Below are 19,386 nucleotides of genomic sequence, written 5' to 3' on the forward strand. Positions count from 1 at the left end.
ATCTGAAAAAAAAAAAAAAAAAGGTTCTGAAGAACCTAGGGGCAGGACAGGAATAAAGATGCAGACATAGAGAATGGACTTGAGGACACGGGACTTGGGAAGGGTAAGCTGGGACGAAGTGAGAGAGTGGCATGGACATATATACACTACCAAATAAAATAGATAGCTAGTGGGAAGCAGCCGCATAGCACAGGGAGATCAGCTCAGTGCTTTGTGACCACCTAGAGGGGTGGGATAGGGAGGGTGGGAGGGAGACGCAAGAGGGAGGAGATATGGGGATATATGTATATGTATAGCTGATTCACTTTGTTATAAAGCAGAAACTGATACACCATTGTAAAGCAATTATACTCCAACAGAGATGTTAAAAAAAATAATAAAGATAAAACTCCAGAGTTATTGCAAGCAAGTGTATTCTCCTAAGGAAAGAAATTGAAAGATTTATCTCTGGTGAACCAATCTAGCCAAAGGCATAAAACTTACACCTACTATAGTTGTAGTTCCCTTCTAATGGTTGACAATGCCCAGCCTAATTAAGCTCCCCTGAGACTAATTACCCGGCGAATTTCTTGCATGCTGAAGAAGCTTACAGTATAGTGTTGGCTCATTCAAAAATATGATTAGACCCTCAGAATTCACTATACGTTTGAAGAAAGGCCCAAATTTGAAAGGCAGTAAAAAATTGTTAAATAGAATAAAAGAAATTTAAAGTTTTCTTGTCCCTGAATTCTTAAAGTATTCTCCTTTTTAAAGTCTAGGGAGATAATTTCATCCATGAAACAAAGATAAAAAAGAATATTTAGAGGATAAAGAGAACTCATGGAAATTAAAATAAGAATTCAATACAGAAAAATTCAATAGGATCAGAATATCAAGGATTTTTCTAATAAAGAAATCATCTGTAAAAGATGGAGAATTTGATACACACTATAAAACAAGTAAAAAGTCAATGATTCAGTTCACAAAGTCCACTACCCTATAATAGTTTAATCTTGAACTCCTTTGGTGAAAATGAGTGGAGGAATATTGTCAAACAATTCAGGAGAATTTCTCAAAGACAAACCAAGGTATGTCTTTATGAAATCTCAGAATAGAGTGGGTAAACGAAGATCTCATACCTTTACAGAGAGAATCCAAAACAGTGGGGGATTAGTAAATATGATAACATTGAGCTTCTCAACGGGGAGACGAAAGTTTCAAGATGATAAAACAATTTGCTCCAAATTCTGAGGAAAATCACTTCCAAGGGGAAGAAAAAAGGAAATTAAACTGACATTCACTGTGATCTATAAACTGGAAGATTTTCCTACAGAATCTGGAGATGGATTCATAAAACGTACATAGAAAAAGAAAAAATTAAGTGAGGAATTTGTCTACTCCAGGAAAATAACAGAAATTATGTAGGAAAGGACATATTACCATAGCATTGCTGTAGAAAAACAAAACCAAAACTTCCATTCTCATGAAAGTGTACTCATAATGATGTAAACCTTGAACAATAATTGCTTGGACTGAAGCAGTAACAGAGCCATACTGTAGTATTGACAGAGAAAGAGAAGTGTGTATGAAGGTGAGGGGTTTGGGGGATATAAGGAATGTCAGTGTTTGTTTTAGGAAGCAGATAATATGAAAAGCTGAAAAATTAAGGAATCAAATTATAAGTATGACATTGCCAAATATAAAGGTAAACTGGGGGAAAAAAAGGGTAGAGGGAAGCTTAAGTTTAAATTGATTGCTTCTTGGAACTGTGAATTAAGGATTTTTCTACTGCTGTAACCTAGGGACTGCTTTTTTGTTGTAAGCCTTTAGGAATGATTAGATTACTTATTATGTAGTGTAACACTTTGAAAAATAATGGAAAAATTTTATAATCAATTTTTATCTTTTGTTGAAAAACAATGTTTATTGCCTCTTATTTTAAGGACTTTCACTTTACAGGATTCTTTCCTTCTCTAACTCTAGTGCTCAGTTTCTGCCACAGACACTTGAGGTTTAATGTAATATCATTACTGTTGTTTTGTCATTTGTTTTCTGAGAGGCACAATGTTCTCACTTCACAGCTGTGCCCCTTGTAAAAGCCTATGATCCAATCCTTAATTGCCAGGTAAACTAAAAGTGTTGAAAGACAGTCGATCCACAAAAATATTTTAATTATTTCCTGTCTCTGGTGACCGAGGTGCTTGACTAAGCCTTTTAAATCGTTCTTAATAACCACATTTATTATTCATACAGTGACTCAGTATGATACTGAGAAACCTAGCAATAAAAAGAAGGGGAATTGGACATAGAAAGAATTTTTTATGGAGTTTGTGTACAACCGAACTTTGACATATATAACACAGATGGAAACGTCCTGCTGCTTACAGTATAGGGTACATTTTGAAGATATATAGTCAGGAAGAATGTCCATTTGACTGATTAGAACAAGACTGACAAAATCAAGAATGGTATCTCTTCATACCAAACATGATAAATTACATTGTGTCAAAGACCCCAGTTCTTCACCCCTTCCTGTAACCAAGCCCTTTGCTTTGTTTCTTTGTAGTGCCCTTCCCTTCTGACTCAAGGTTTGGTTATATAGTTGGTTGGTCAATACAATAAGGAAGAAACGGCAGCATGTCTCTTCCAAACCTAGACCTAAAGAGACCTTGAGTTCTTATGTTTGCTCTTATGCTTCTGTGATTGCCCTGAAAACATGATACGGGTAACCTATTGGAGGACGTGGGGCATGTGGAATCCCAGACAAGGCTCGCCTAAATCATGGCAAACCAGCTGATCTCCAGACATGTCTGTACACGTGAGTCCAGACAAGATAGAGATCGCTAACAATCTCAGATGACTCCATGTGCATAAGAAACACACACTGATTATAGCATGCCACTAAGTTTGCATGTTTGTTTTGTATGCAGGTTTATGTGGCAATAGATAATACACACGAATAATACATGCACGAAAATATTTAAATTTACTTTAAAATATTGCAAGAATAATTCTTTGACATAGACCCTTGAATTATACAGCTCATCATTCCAATAAATTAAAATATTGTTCCAACGAAACATGTTATAGCACTGTGGTTTATTATTTGATTTTTAAAATTTAATGTTTTCCACAAATATCTTTAATCAAAATTTTATCAGTTAATTTCATCTTTCCCACAAAGCAGCATAATTGACAGCATAAAATAGTGCTCTGATAAATTACATGAAGAAAATTCTCAGTTATATTTTAAAATAACCCAAAATTAAGACTTTATTTTTTTCTATCATAAACATATGTATCAATTTCCTAGGTCTGCCATAACAGCATACCAAAAACTGGCTGGTGTTAAACAACAGAAATGTATTCTCTTACAGTTCTGGAGTACAGAAGTCTGAAATGAAGGTGTCAGCAGAGTTGATTACTTCTAGAGACTGAGGGAGAATCTGCTCCCTGCCTCTCTCATAGCTTCTGCCGGTGCTGTGGGCAATGGCTTTGACATTCCTTGGCTTATAGACTCATCCTTCCAATCTCTGCCTTGGTGTTCACAGGACCTTCCCCTTTGTATCTCCCCAGTATAAGGACACCAGTTACTGGAGTTAGGCCCATCCCAAATCCAGTGTGACCTCTTCTTGATATCCTTAACTTGATTATATCTGCAAAGACATTATTTTTGAAAAACAGGTCATATTCACAGGTAATAGAATTAGGACTTGGATTTTTTTTTTTTTTTTTTTTGGCAGAGAGGCACAATTCAAACAACTACCGTGCATAAAAACTAACTTTAAATTTTTAAAAAATCAAATTTATATCAAAGACTTTGGGAACTTTTATCCTCTACTGTTAATTTGACCTTTGTTAAGCCTCATAGTCATTCCAATTTATGTTAAAAGGGGACCTGAGAAAGTATCTACTGTAACCTCTTTTATACGTGAGGAAATAGAGAACATAATTTTGTTTGGAAGTCAGAAATTATAATGTGTAGGTGCCTAACATTTCAGTAAAGGCAACCAAAAGTCCAATCTCATTGTCACATATGACCTGCTTGCTGTAGAGGGTGATACTTAAGTTTTCTGAGTACCAGTTTTGTCATCTTGAAATTGTGTCTCATAACACTTATGGTGTTATTAAAATAATAAAATATCTCCTATAATGTTCATCTGGGATATTATAGATATTTTGAGTAAGAAGATTATCAGAGTCAGACATGGATAATGGCAGAACTTCTTGATGCCTCATTCTTGGTCCTGTTACCCCTTTTATGTTAAATAATTGAACCCTGGGTTGTTATTTGTGTTCTAGAAACCAGTATTCCCATAGAGCCTTATTAGTTTGACACTTTATGGAAATCTCGATGTGAATGTTGTGAAAGTTTACAAAACTAAATGCACATGCATACACAAAGGGAAAAGAATGAAAAAATACAGTAGGAATTGGAAAATTACCAATTTCTCTGAAAGAAGTAAACATAATATTTGGTTATTTATATACTTATTCATTCATTGGTTATTTTCAGTAAGTTTATAATAGGCTTCTAATTTGTGCCTGGAATCATGCTAGATTAAAACAAAATTAATTTGTTTTCTTTTCCTTTTATCACCACGTCAACTTTAGAGTCTAAAAGGGAGGGACATTGGTGGCAAATTACTCTCTCCAGGCAAGCAACTAGTCTCCCTGAAAAAAATTATTTTTCTTTGTAAATTATCCCTTCTTTGAGTACCATAATAGGAGGCTCATAAAGACCACTAAGAATATTACAGCTAAATGAAAAAACTGTAAGATTTAAAGATATACATAAAGAAATCCATACTTCATGATTTATGGAAGAAAAATAATACATATTAGAGGCTTTCCAACTGATCTTGGTAAATTGATTCTGGTATATCAAACATACAGATATGGTACAAATAGTTCAAGGAAATCTCATATACTCTCTACCCAGGTTCAACAGTACTGTACTGCATCCTCATTTCAGTTTTATTCTCTCTCCTTCTTCTCATTCTCCCCTACTCCTTCTCCTATATTTATCAATTATCTATATCATCTATCACCACCCTAATGCCATTTAAGATTATGTTAGTTTCTTGTGATTGCCATAGCAGATTACCACTTAGTGGTTTAAAACTCAACTTGATGGTTAAGATAACAGGAATTTACTCTCTCACAGTTCTGAAGGAGAGAAGTCCAAAATCAAGGTCTGGGCAGTATTGTTCCCTACAAAGGTTCTGGAGGAGAATCCATCCCTTGCCTCTTGCAGCTTGCGGTGGCTGCCAGTATTCCTTACCTTGTGGTGGCATCACTCCAATCGCTGCTGCCTTAGTTACGTTGCTACTGCTGCTTCTTTCCTAAAACTCTATCTGGTTCTCTCTTGTAAGGATACATACGATTGTATTTAGAACCCATGCTGATAAGCCAGGATATCCACTTTCTAGATCTTTAACTTAATCACATCCTTTACCATATAAGGTACTATTCAAATGTTCTAGAGATTAGGAATTTAATACATCTTTGGATCATTTTTAATTCTTCCACAGGAAAAGATATCATGGCCCTTTACCCCAAATTTCTTTATTATATATTTCCTAAATGTGTATTCTCTTAAATATAGAACAGTTGACAAAATCAGGTAACTTAACATTGATATAGTTAGTGTTTACCTAGTCATATTGGAGCCTAAGGCAAAAGGAAAGGTCAGAAATAATTTTGGAGGGCAGCTATACTCAGCACTATACCACCAATGCAAGAAATAATTTTGTAATTTAAAATTCTGATACTTTGTTCATCATGGACTTTTGCATTAATTTTTTTAAACATTACTTTCAAATGTTATTTGATTACTGAGTTATTTGTGCCACCATAAATTCTATGTGCCCGAGATAAGTGGCTTCCTCCTATCACTGTATCCCAGCCTTAATCTGCAGCCCATATTCAAATCCCATCAATTTTCCCAACATTATTCTCGATAGCTCTCTTCTCCCATCCATGATCCCGTAGAGATTCATGTATTGCACTGTTTATGTCTCTTTATTCTGGAGCTGTTCCTCAGCCTTTTCCTTCTTAATATTAAAAGTTTGAACAGAATAGGCCAGTTATTTTGTAGAATGTCAATTAATTTGGATTTGTCTGCTATATCCCTGTATTTAATTCAGGTTATGGTGTTTGTGCACCTGTGTGTGATAGCAGGAATATTACTGAAGTGTACTGTGTCTTTTTGGGGGTGCTGTTTTAGGAAGAACATGATACTACTTTGTTCTACTGTAAGTGATATTAGCTTAGGTAAAGATTGGTGACCTGATTAAGATGGTATCTGCCATATTTCTCTGCTATAAAGTTACTACTTGTTTTTTTTTTTAATAATTTGTAGAATACCGTTAGCAACTATGTAAATGTTCATTGTAAAAATTTCACTTAAGTATTCTAACTACTGATTCTCTAATCCCTTTGTTACTGAATTTACAACTTTTTTTTTTACTATATTTGTGAATATATTTTCAGTTGAAATTCTACTATAAGGAAGGGATTTTCATTCTCTGTATATGTGTGCTTGTATATTAATATGAATTTAAACATTTGTATTCTATCTGATGGGGCAATAAATTGTCCTTCATATGATAGGTGAGAACTCTTCCAGCTGACTTTTAGATTCTTCTGAGAATTCCCCATAATTCCTTGAGCTTTTCTCATGAGCTTATATCATTCCTTGACCCAAACAAGATGTAGGAATATCCTCTAGTATTTTACATGCACCTGTCCTGGAATCAGCCTGTTGTCTAAAATGTCTTGGTAGTTTTAGTGGAGAATGACCTCTATTGCTTCTGATGATGTCAGCTGTTGTAGCATTATTCTCCTGTATGTAATATAACAATTTTCTGTAGTTTCTTTCAAGATTTTTTCTTTATTTTCGGATGTCATCATTTTGACTCTGATGTGCTTTGGTGTGATTGTGTTTACCTTGCATGCAACTCACTTTTATTCTTGGATCCATAAATTTAAGATTTTCATCAGATCCGAAAAATGTTTAACCATTATTTCTTCAAATATTACTTTTCCTCATTCTCTCTCTTCTTTCTTTTTTAGTATATAAACACACATATCTTAGAACACTTGATATAGTCCCAAGTTATACTGAATTTTTCTTTTCCCCCCTCTCCTACCTATTCTATAATTCTATTGACTTTTTTATATTTCCTACAGATTAAACTTCTGTTGATTTTCTTTTTTCTCTATATATTATAAGTTATATTGATCTATCTTCAAGCTTATTGATTCTTTTTTCTCCTTGCTCTTGAGCTCACTTATCATATTATTTAATTTAGTTTTCATAGAATTTCCTTTTTTTTCAGTTTCAATTGTACTACTCATATTTTCCAAATGTTCAATCATTGTGACTAGTTCAATCATTGTGACTAGATTTTGTTTCAGAACCCTTGAATATATTTATAATTGCTGCTTTAAATTCCTTCTGATAATTTCACCTTTTATGCCTTCTTGGGAATCAATTCTGTTGACTGCTTTGTTTGAGTATGTCATACTTTGCTGATTCTTCACGTGTCTAGTAAGTTTTTATTGCATGTTGGGCAATAAAAGTAACTTGTAGGCTTCTGATTCTACTTATGTTCCTCTGAAGGACTGATATTTGTTCAAGCTGAGTTTAAAATGGTCAAACTCAAACTCTGAAATCTATTTCCTTCAGGAGAAGCAGCAACTGAAAATCTGCATCCTTCCAACTTCTAGTGACTTTATTTGCCAGGTTCCTTAGTATCTCATAAATGCTTGACTAGATCAGTGTTTAATCATGAATTTTACATATTTTTAAATATAGAATTTGGCTCTCATTCCATATTCAACTCTTTCCTTCCCAGGATTTTCACCTTAATTTCCCAACCAATATGCCAGCCTCAAATCTGCATGCTAACCTCATGCCCACTGCACCATAGAGATCAGGGAGTACCCTTCAGCAAAATCCTGAAAGCATTTAAATCTCACCTTGTGTACTTCCTATCTTTCAGGGGTTATCCTTCTCAAGATTGTTTCTGTTTGAGGTCAATATTTTAAAAATGTTGTATACAGATTTTATAGATATTACCTACAGGAAAGTTTGTCTATACAAGTTTTTCTGTTATTACTGAAATGTGGAACCTCAAATTTATTCCATTTGAAGGTTTTTTTTTAATTAAAAATTATACCATCACAAAAGAACGGCTCTGGTTGAATAAAGAAATGGGAACAGAATCCTACCCTTTCTCCATACAACATAAAATTATTCAGGTAGCACTCAATCCAATTTCTAGGTTTCCATAGAAAGTTTGAAAATAACCTACCTATACCAAATAGTGAATATATCTGAGAGGAAACATATACTCTAAAGAATGTGTTCACATATGTGGCCAGAAAATTGACCACCAAGTTTCATTACAATCTTCAGCAAAACTTCAAAGGATATCTTTAAAAATGCACGACATTTTATATACATTTGCGGGTGCTTTCAAATATATAATTTGCTATTCACAACACTCCTGTAAGTACAGCACACATACTTCTCGTCATTTTAATATTGCTCTTACTTTATAATTCTATGAAACACCATGAAAACATATAATTTAGTCATGATGTATGCCAGACACTATGTTCAAATTTTTGCAAATATCTTACTTCATTTTCACCAAGGGTTTTAACACACTTATATAAGTGGGAAAACTGAGCTATCAAGGGATCTTAAGCCTTACTCAGAGAGGAAGGTAGTAAAAATGTGATCCACAAATCAAACCCTAGTCTATATGCCTGTGAAAGCACTTTCAAATATTGTATCATCCTGCATTTCCCAGAGAATTGAAATGTCTTTCAAATGAACTAAATATTTTGACAAGGTATACAGTTATTCTACTAGAGAAACTAGACTCAAATCAGTTCTTGTAAAGGTTGGACTTGGCTATTTTTGTACTATTCCTTATTGTTTGAAAGAAAGGGAGGAGAGAGACAATATTAGAATATATAGGACATTTAGTTCAACCCTGAACTTTCAATGGCTTAACTAAATTTCTCCAAAGGTTGTCATTTTGTAGTGGCAATTCAAAAAACAACTATATAAGACCTTGAGAATTAAATGGTCTGCTTTGTTCTAGAATTATTTTACTTCAGCAAGGAAAGTCATAATGATACAAACACCTATAGATTAAGTAAATTAGGAAGAGGAAGTTGTAGATATTTATTCTGAAACTGAATAACAGTTTACATAATTAGCAGATTAAGACTATAATCCAGATATTTGATATGTTTGGACCATCTTACTTAAAAATATTATAGTAACAATGTTGAATTAATGTTGCAAAAAAATAATCCCTAATACTACAGCTGTTTTGTTCAAGTAAATGCACTTTAGATAGTCATTTTAAAAGCAATTTCCGTGGATAAACTTTAGTAAAAGAAACAGGTAACAAATTGCTGCAAAATATATTATAGATATGGATGCATTTGATTTCAATTTCACATCAACTTGAACAGCTTTCAAAAGTTGATAGAGAAATATATATCAATACAAATAAATTAAAATTTATTATAGTATATTGCATATTTTTTCTAAGCCAGAGTTTATAAAAAGGTAACAGTTTCAGTGAATGTTTTTTCTTAAAATCTATTTATTACTACGTGGTACCCATTTTTTCTAAGTCTGTGTCTCATTAAAGGCAAGACTGGTTCAGGGAATAAACAAAGTTTCCTAAATTTAACCTGTAGAACTATTTTTCAACATTGTGATGCTTTCTTCAAGGCTTGGCTGTGTTTTCCCTATAGATTGACTCCTGAAACTGGTAGATATTAAAGTTTATGCGAGAAAAGCTAGAAATATTTTCTTCTTCTCAACCTGCTTATCCAGAAATGCATCTAGGTTTTCTTTTGCAGATGAATAAACTAATCCCCTAACGATTCATTTTGTTGAATTTTTAAAATATACTTCTCTGTGTTGCCTCCTTGAGAAAGTACGTTGCTGAGCAAAATGTATCTCACACTTCCCAGGGCAGCTGGATACAAAGATTCAGGTATTGTTGAATCCCTAAAGATTTTCATGGAGTAGGCCGGCATATAGAATATTAGGAAAGATGGGAAAAAACTCCATATTCTTAAGGTTCATATTTACTTTTTCCTAAGTTATTATGTCTGAGAATGTGCCTGACTCAAAACATGATGCCTGTCTTTCTTTTGATCCATCCTTTCCTAATCATTCTCCACTTAGAAAAGAAATTCATACTTATCTCTTACCCATTCTGATACTTGACTTTTACTTCACTCTGAGATAAAAAACCTCACGGTGCCAAGTGTATTAGTCAGGGTTCTCCAGAGTATCAGAACCAATAGAATGAAGTGTGTGTGTGTGTATGTGTGTGTATCTGTATATATGTAAAGGAGACATTATGAGGAATTGGCTTATGTGATTGTGGAGACTAAAAATTCTAATTGACAGTCTGTCCTTTACAAGGTAGAGACCCAGGAAAACCAGAGGTGTAGTTCATGTCAAGTCCAAAGACCTGAGAACCAGGGTAGCAAATGGTTTAAATCCCAGTCCAAGGGCAGGAGAAGATGAGATGAGCTGCCCCAGCTCAAACACTGATGCAGGAAAACAAGGGGCAAATTCCTCCTCCTTCCACCTTTTGTTGTATTCAGGCTCTCAAGGGATTGGATCACACCCACCTACATTGGGAAGGGCAATCTACTTTACTGAGTCCACCAATTCAAATGTGAATCTCTTCCAGAGACACCCTCACAGACACAACCAGAAAAAATGTTTGTCTGGGCACCCCATCGCCAGTCAAGTTGACGCAAAAAATTAACCATCATATCAAGCAAAGGGGAAATTCAAAATATTGATCTTTGTAAACACTCCTTTATTTAAGACATCAAAACTCCATAATAGGACTTCAGGCATTACCTAGCCCCCCACACACACCTTCTATTAAGGTGGAAAAGTGGCATTAGATAAAAGATATTCTAGCCTATTCCACAATGCCTGAATTAAATGGTGAGAATGATGTCAATTTCTCTTAATGACTTTGCCTCTTTCATCTCTAACTATTGTCAATCAGTGCATTTCACTGTTCCTGAGAAAGAGAATCAAGACTTGGCGGGGGGAGGGCAATCAGATCATTCATAAGAACTATTGAAGGGAGTGACATTTTATTCAGTAAGCTTTCATGGTAAAGTAGTCTTATTGGTCTATAGAAACCTTAGAAGATACACAATTTGTAAAATGATGCTGGTAAACACTAAGCTAATACAAACCTGACCCCTCTGACTCTGCATTTTCACTATTATTGTTCAGAAGGAGGAACCTGGCCAAATTTCTTGTTAACAGGTCTCACAGATAGACAGCCTTCCATAGGTTGCCTGATTTCAAGAAAGATGTAGATAGATTTGTGCTCTTATTTTCTTGGATATTTATTTAGAAACAAGAGAATCATCTGGTGTCCCCACCTTCACTACTACCATTTTATTTTGGCCAAGCCACCATCATCTCTCAGCTGGAATATTGCAGTTGTCTCCTGAACCTGTTCTAATGTTGTCTATTTGAAAGTTATAGCATCCAGAATGATCCCTATGAAACATAAAATTCAGTATGCCACTCCTCTGTTCTAAGGATCCACAGTTAAACCTAAGTCCTTACTGTAACCAAAGTTTATGTACCCTCCTTACCTCTTAGACAAGTGCTCTTACTACTACACCGCCTGCTCACTCCTCTCAAGCCACACCAGCTCCCTTGCTGTCCTCAAACATGCCTCAATATTTTCACTTCAGGATGTTTGCAAGGTGTTACTTAAACCGTTCTGTCATAGATGCTAGGGTAAAGAATTTTAGTCAAGCATTTCAAGTTCTTGTATTTTTTTAAAAGAAATGTATTAGTAATGGTTTAAAACAGAGTTGTGAACCAAACATAGAATAGGGCAGAAATATCATTTAAGTGGTTATTGGAGTTATTTTTAAAAAGTGATAAGAATATGAACTAAGGCAAAAATAATAGTAATAGAAAAAAATCAACTTTGACATTTTTAGTGTCTGGCTAGTTCTATGAGGGAAATTAACAAAATGAGATGATTCAGAGGTTTGTTTGATTCAGGCAACTGAGGGAACGATCATGACATTAAGTGAAATTGAGGATAAATAAGAAAGAGCTTAGAAAGGTACAACTGTTCTTTATGTACAAATCTGCTCTTCCTTAGGCTGTCTGGCTTGAGAAAGTACAGGTAGCTCATGGAGCTGAGGACAGACAAATCTGGACTACCTGGAGGCTCATTTTCTATGCCTTTATATTAGCTTCGCAGCTGGCTCAGAAAATCCAAGTTAGCTCAACTAAAAATAAACAAAAAACAAAAAAACCCAAAAAATCTGAAGCCTGCTTAGATGAAGCTGCATAGATGTTTCCAATCCTCCTGACTCTAAAAACATTTTGAGCATTATGGGGATGAAGCCATGCTCTAACAAAAGATAAGCCATGATGAAGTCAGACCAGCCATGCCCAGTCCAAGATATGCCATAGATAATGTGGTTCTTGGGGGTGGCCATCACTCTGTAATTCCCTTATTTAAGGCTCTCTCTCCAATAAACCTTCATCCTTTCTGTGTCTTTTCCACTTTTTTGCACATTTTTAGCTTTACTTTATATATGGCTAATAGTACTATCTTTTTTTGCACAAAGCTTTCCAGTTTTTATATAGTATTCTGACTCCCTGATTTTGATTGCAGGCATTAAAAACAAATCTTGAGGTTTGGACAACCTGACTCCACATTTTCAAGTAGGGAAACTGAACAGTCATTGAGTTTTGCTGAGGAGAATTTCAAGTAAGAATATACAGTACATAAAAACCCTAGCTCAGAACACTAGGCTGTTCTGTGAATTATCATGCTTCTCTAGGGAGATATTCTGAAGAGACTAAGGCCCTCCAATTATACATCCCAGCTCTATAGATTACCAACCTGCAACAAGGAAGGGATCTTACCTGAAAAATGAATATATTGGTGGCATCTCCTTAAAGGGCTACGCTGAGAGCTAATTAACATAATTTATGCAATATGCCTATGTATTTTCTAGCATTCAAAAATCTCAGCTTACATTGTTTTTATTATTCTAGACTGAGCTTTTTGAAGCCCAGGAGTTTAATCATAGCTGTATGTCCCATGCCTAATACAAAGACTGGGTTTTCAATATATATTTTTCTAAGGAATTAACCATTTATCTATATCACTTGATTTCATTGTTTTTTCACTTTAAAAGACTAGAGAAAACTGACATTGAAAATTTCAATTAAATTTGAAGCAATACAATCCTGAATATACAGTAATATTTAACAAAGAATGAAGAAAATAGTGCCATGTTCAAATATTTACACCTTTTTCTCTTATCAAATCTAAGTCAAATCTCCTCTATTTGTGCTCATTCCATCATTTTTTCCCTTAAATGATCCCCTGCATCTGACTTCAAAATTATGAAAATTATCTTTTAGCATATGATGAATATTAAAAGCCTCTTTTTATTTTTTGTGTCCTCACTAAATATCATGAAAGACCACCATGTATACAAAGCTAAATTGAAATATACAGTTCAGAAAGACATTTATCTTTCTCTTCATGACAGAAATAATTTTAAGATAAGTATTTTCACCTAATAGAATATACCTTTACTATTAACCAATTATAGTGAAATTCTTCAATAAGAATTTTATTTTATGTATATAACATTTATGTTAGAAATATTGACTTCTATTAGCTGTAAGTCAAGTTTTACATTTTATCATGTCTTTAATTTTATTTAATATATGTCCTCATTCCTGGCCCCCCAAATTATAGGAATCATATTTATAGTAAAACAAGATGGTAAAACCAGAATATTCAATTTTAAAATTTACAAATATTTAAAGCACATTAATTATAGACTGCCATATGGTTGTGACCAGCATAACATTCCTCTTATTTCAGGCTGATCATTCACTCATCTCATTGTCCTTGTTAGAGCCCATGATGTGAAAAGAGTAAATTGTAGTTTGCATCTGGGGTATTTCTCAGATACAAAAGTGTTCCTAAATTTTTGTTGCTTCAGATGAAATCTAAAGCTAAATAATGGAAAGATAGATAGAGTTCTAATTCTTACTGTCTAATTCTATCACAGTTATAAGAGTAAATGTGAATACAAGTAAAATTCATTTAAAAATGTGCAGAAAATGCAGAGGATTAGAAAATTAAAAATAGTTACAATGCCCTCCTGCTCCAACCCTCTAAATTTTAATTGGATGCTCAAATTATTGCCATTTTATTGTGTTCACACTTTTTTTTTTTTAATCCCAAAACGGTTCATTTTAAAAAGGCAAAAGATTTATGCGTTCTGAAGAGAAACCAGAGTGTACGGTTCATTTTATAAATCAGAATATTTTCTTTATTTTGGATTGGAGACTACATAATACTATTGATTTTAAACGTTAGGAGGACAAAAGGAAAGAAGTATATAGAATATGCATATTGCTTTGATTTCATGTGAATTCTAGGAGGAATAATCTATAAAACCAATCCAAATTGTTAGCTAAATTAGAAGCCATTCAAATTAACCAGGCATTTCCTTCTACCTCCAAAAAGAATCAAAGAAGTTCAAATACTGCCATAAGAATTGATCCGGTCACACACATGGTTTTATCAGAACATATTCTCTTTTCTAAGTGAAAATAGCCTCCTTCTGAGAATAAAAATCTGAACAGAAATCCCATTCTTGATTATCTGCAAAAGCTACAAAAGCACTATGGGCCATTCAACCATCAGTTGGCAGAGTTTTAAGGAAGTCCATTCCTGAAATGTATCTTTATTTCCTGATGTGCTTATTGCCAACGTTATTTTAACTGTTAGAGTTTCTTAAAGACATAAAAGCATTTGGCTAGATGTTCTAAAGATGATGGCAGTAGCCTGCAGCTTACATAAACACTATAGGTCCAAGGACATAGTTGAAATAAAGTAGAACATCAAACACACAGCTTATATAAAACTTAATACACTCAGCCTGGAAGATACTTTTAAACATTTGCTAAAATTACTTTACAAGCAGGCACGTTCACTATAAAATCATTGTAATGGAGAAATGAAGCAGGGGTACAGAATAAAAAGAAAATTCTCCAAAACAATTCAGTTTAAGCACCTAGCTAACAACTAGGGTTATCTTGATGCAACTTACAAAGTTTCCTCATATGAAGATCTCATTTATAGATGTCTGGTGTAGATAATTATCTTATTAAATTTAATGTTGTTCCTGAAAGCTCTCATGTTTTTAATAATCTCTAAGAGAGTCCCTGACCTATTTACCTTCCAGATATGTGTGCTTGTGCTTCTAAGTAAGATTAGTTCATGTGCTATACTTAAAAGCATATGTGCATATATTTGTTAGCATAGGATACAATGCTTATTAATGACTGAGCATTATTATTTACTGGGAGGAGAATCAGTAGTATTGGAAGAAGAAAAGTTGTCAAAGTTAATAAGCAGAAATTTGTGATTAGTGAATTCAGGTATGATGCCACATCCGAATTTTCCTGGATATTCTTTTATTGAATTTCTGCTTTCTCATCACCTTCTATAAAAGAAGGAAAATTGAGGGGGAACAATATCCCGGAAGAACGTGAACCCACATTCCATACCCAGTGGAGCACCTTAGCCAGTGAAAAATTTCTGGGGGACAATGGGAAGATGAAGGCCCAGTAAAGTCTCTTGCTGACTCTGTTTTTTGCAAACTCTCACTTTCCTCAATGCAGCTTATTTCCTGTTGTGTTTAGCATAAAATTGTGGAGCTGACCTTGAACTTGATACTTGACAGGTGCTAACCATGAAGGGGACAACCTTGTCCTATAAGATGAAAATATAAAAATGAATATATATACACATTTAATTTAAAGAATGTTTTACTATCCTGTGGAAATGATTAATCATATCGCCTAAGAAAATCATGTCTCCTAAGTCATTGTGTTTGTAAATGCCTGTAATAAAAATCATAGCATGCATGCTCGACCTTCTACTTCCCATTACCAAGTAGAAAGCAACAGGAAAATATTATATCATCTCTGAAAAAACAAGCTCAGTAACCTATAAAATATTTTTTAAGCTCGTCAGATGACTCATATTGCAAGGCCACCTGGTGAAATTAAATCCAAAGAGTGAGGGTGACGATTCAAAGAGGTAGAGTAGAGAGACAGGACAAATGAACTGGCTTACTTTAGGCAGTTCTTCAGGGAGAAGAGGTGTTCTTCATAGAAGGAGGAAATAAAGCAGCTGAAATTTTAACAAATCCTTACAGATCTAGAGTAGCACAACAGTTTAGAATCCCAGGAAGCACCGAGAACAAGGAAAGTCAGCAGCCATTCTACAACTCATTTCTACCTTCCTCCACCAAGGGTTCACGAGGAAGATTAGTAGCACCGCAAGAGGCCTGAGGGAAAAGCCCCCTGCAGTGTAGACATACAGGGATTGCCAAGGTGGAAGCAGTGGAACCTAGAGAAAGCTCTCTGCACCCTGGACCCTGGGTACGTTCAACAATGTAGTGGTTGACTATCACAGGGAGACAAATAGACAACATGTCTGTGTACCAGACACTTCTCTGATACAAGGCAAAAGCCATCTACTGCTGAAAGAAGGGCAAGAAACCTGCTCACCTCCAGGACTCTACACTGACTTGAGGCAACACCTCTGCTACTGGGGGAAAGGCAGAAAACACCTGGGCTAGGCCCTGCACTGAGAAAAAGGAAAGGTTGATTGCCACACAAGGAGGGTCAGGACTGCAGAGAAAGCCTCATCCCTGAGGTTTAGATACCCAAGTCCTGCCTAAAACTAAGACTGAAGCAGGAGAATTGAGCAACCTCTCCACTCAATATCAGGAAACACATATGCACACAAACACACACACACATATAAACTACAGAGCAATATCCCTCATGTAGACACATATAGAAATCCTTAGTGCAACATTAGCAAATATCCATGTAATAATTAATTTTCCACATTAACAGATTGAGGGTATAAAATCATATGATTATTTAAATTGACGTAGAATAACCATTTGATGAAATCTAAGAATAGAAAAATCTTCTCCACTTTATAATGAGCATTTACAAAGAAGCTACAGCCAACTCCTATTTTAACACTGATAGTGTTTTATACAGTATCATGGACAAGACAAGAATGTCCTTTCTTACCACTTTCTCACATAGCATTTTACTGAAATCTGAGGCAGTGCAATAAGACAAGAACAAAAAGCATATTGGTTGGAATTAAAAAGTAAATCTTTCTTGGACGATATGTGTGCATAGAAAATGGTAAAAAACAAACAAACAAACTACAAGTGAACACAGCTTGGCAGTTTCTTATAAAATTTAACATGCAGTTGATTCTATTTCTGGGAATTTATCTGAGAAAAATAAAACCTATGTTCACACTAAACCCTGTACATAAATGTTTACCAGTATACAAATAAAGCTTTATTCAAAATAACCCAAACCTGAAGACCACCCAGTTGTCTTTCAGTTGGTGAATGGATCAACAAACTGGTTCATCCATACCATAGAATACAATTCAACAATAAAAATGAGCTAACAACTGATACAACCTGGATCAATCTACAAGGAATTATGCTGAGAGAAGCTGATCTGAAAAGGTTGCATAATATATCATTTCATACATATAACATTCTTGAAATGACAAAATCACAGAAATAGAGAACAGATTGGTGGGTGTCAGGGATGGGAGGAGGAAGGGGTAGCTATAAAAGGACAACGCTAGGGTATTAGAATTATTCTGCATCTCAACTGCATCAATGTCATTATATTATTGTAGAGTTTTGTAAAATGGTACTATTGGGGGAAATTGGGTAAAGGGTCGAGAAATCTACTTCTTATAACTGTATGTGAATCTATAATCTCACATTTGCTGACACATCAACTTTCTAAGACTGAACATTTTAAAATAATGGCTGTCCCATCTGAAAATTTTCTAGTTTATTACATATTTGGAATTTGTTTTCAAAATTTTAGTGTGCTTATTCCCCAAATCATGTGTTCCTTCTAAATGACTATTGTTGTGATAACATTTTGTAATCCTTCAATATATAGTTTTTGTTGCTCATACCCCATAGTTTAATATGGTAAGTTTAGGTCAGATTGACTTCATTAAGTTATCCTTATTAGATGTGTTACATTCTCATATATATTTCAATATTACTATCAAATTAAATACAATATTGTGGAAAGAGATACTGCATCTTCATATTTATTTAGCATATCCTTGATCTAAATTCTCATTTAAATGAAACAAGTTGGCAAGTGATCAGCCTTTCAAAATGTATGTGTGTGGGAGCTAAAACTATGAGCCTTCTGCCCCCAGATTTTAGAAATTTAAATACGTGTCTTACCTTTGACCAAGAAGAATGTATTTGCTCACATTAAGAGTCTTCCAGTGTCTACTGGTATGAATATTAAATAGGTGCCTTCAGCTACTGGGAACACAGAAACACTATTGAAATGGAGCAAAATAAACAGTTTCATTAAATAATTTTGTGTAAGCAAATTAGTTATTCTGAACTGTGTGTGTTTCTTGTTCACACCATCAAATATGAAACAGTAAGTGGGATCATTTTTCTTTGGTGATGTAACCTACAATGTGTCCCGTGAATTTACTTTCGAGATTTTTTTTCAGATCTACAACATTAGAACGTGTGTGTGTGTGTGTGTGGCCCAGAGATTCATTAAATTATAAAAATATTTGTTTAGTGACAATAGTCACTAAGTGTCAGTTACTTTAACAGTGTATGTATAGATGCATATACATGTACATACACATATATACACAACACACCCATATATATATACACACATATATACATGTTTACTGAAAATGTAAATTAGTCAAACTATTCTGAAAATAACTGATAATACTTTAGAGAATTTCTCCTTAGGTCTGGTCCAAAGCGGTCACCTACATGTGCTTGAAGCTTACTTGAAGTGGATATGGTATGAAAAATGAGGAAGTTTTAAATCTTTCCAGCCTTTTCCCCAGTCTCATAAACTACTATTCTGCAATGCCAACTTTGTTGAAAAAGAAAAGGGTTGATACTAGGTCTTTATCAAGTGCCCACTGAATGGAAAAACGAAGAGAAAATTCTAAGAAATACTTATTTTACTTTTATGAATATGTTTCCCCAATTTAGCACCATTAGCAGGGCTGTTTGAAGAAGAGGATCTTAGGACCCCATTATGTTTCTGCTTTTAAATGCTGTGTAATTTTGTATATAAAGCTATAAAACAATGATAATGGTCATGTCTCATAGCAGTTACAGTGATTGAAAGGCAAACTGTGGTAAATTACCTACCACAGTTTGTGGGAACAGAGGCTGTAAGTACATAGA

Source organism: Balaenoptera musculus, chromosome 4, assembly GCF_009873245.2.
Source record: "Balaenoptera musculus isolate JJ_BM4_2016_0621 chromosome 4, mBalMus1.pri.v3, whole genome shotgun sequence".
Taxonomy (NCBI): domain Eukaryota; kingdom Metazoa; phylum Chordata; class Mammalia; order Artiodactyla; family Balaenopteridae; genus Balaenoptera; species Balaenoptera musculus.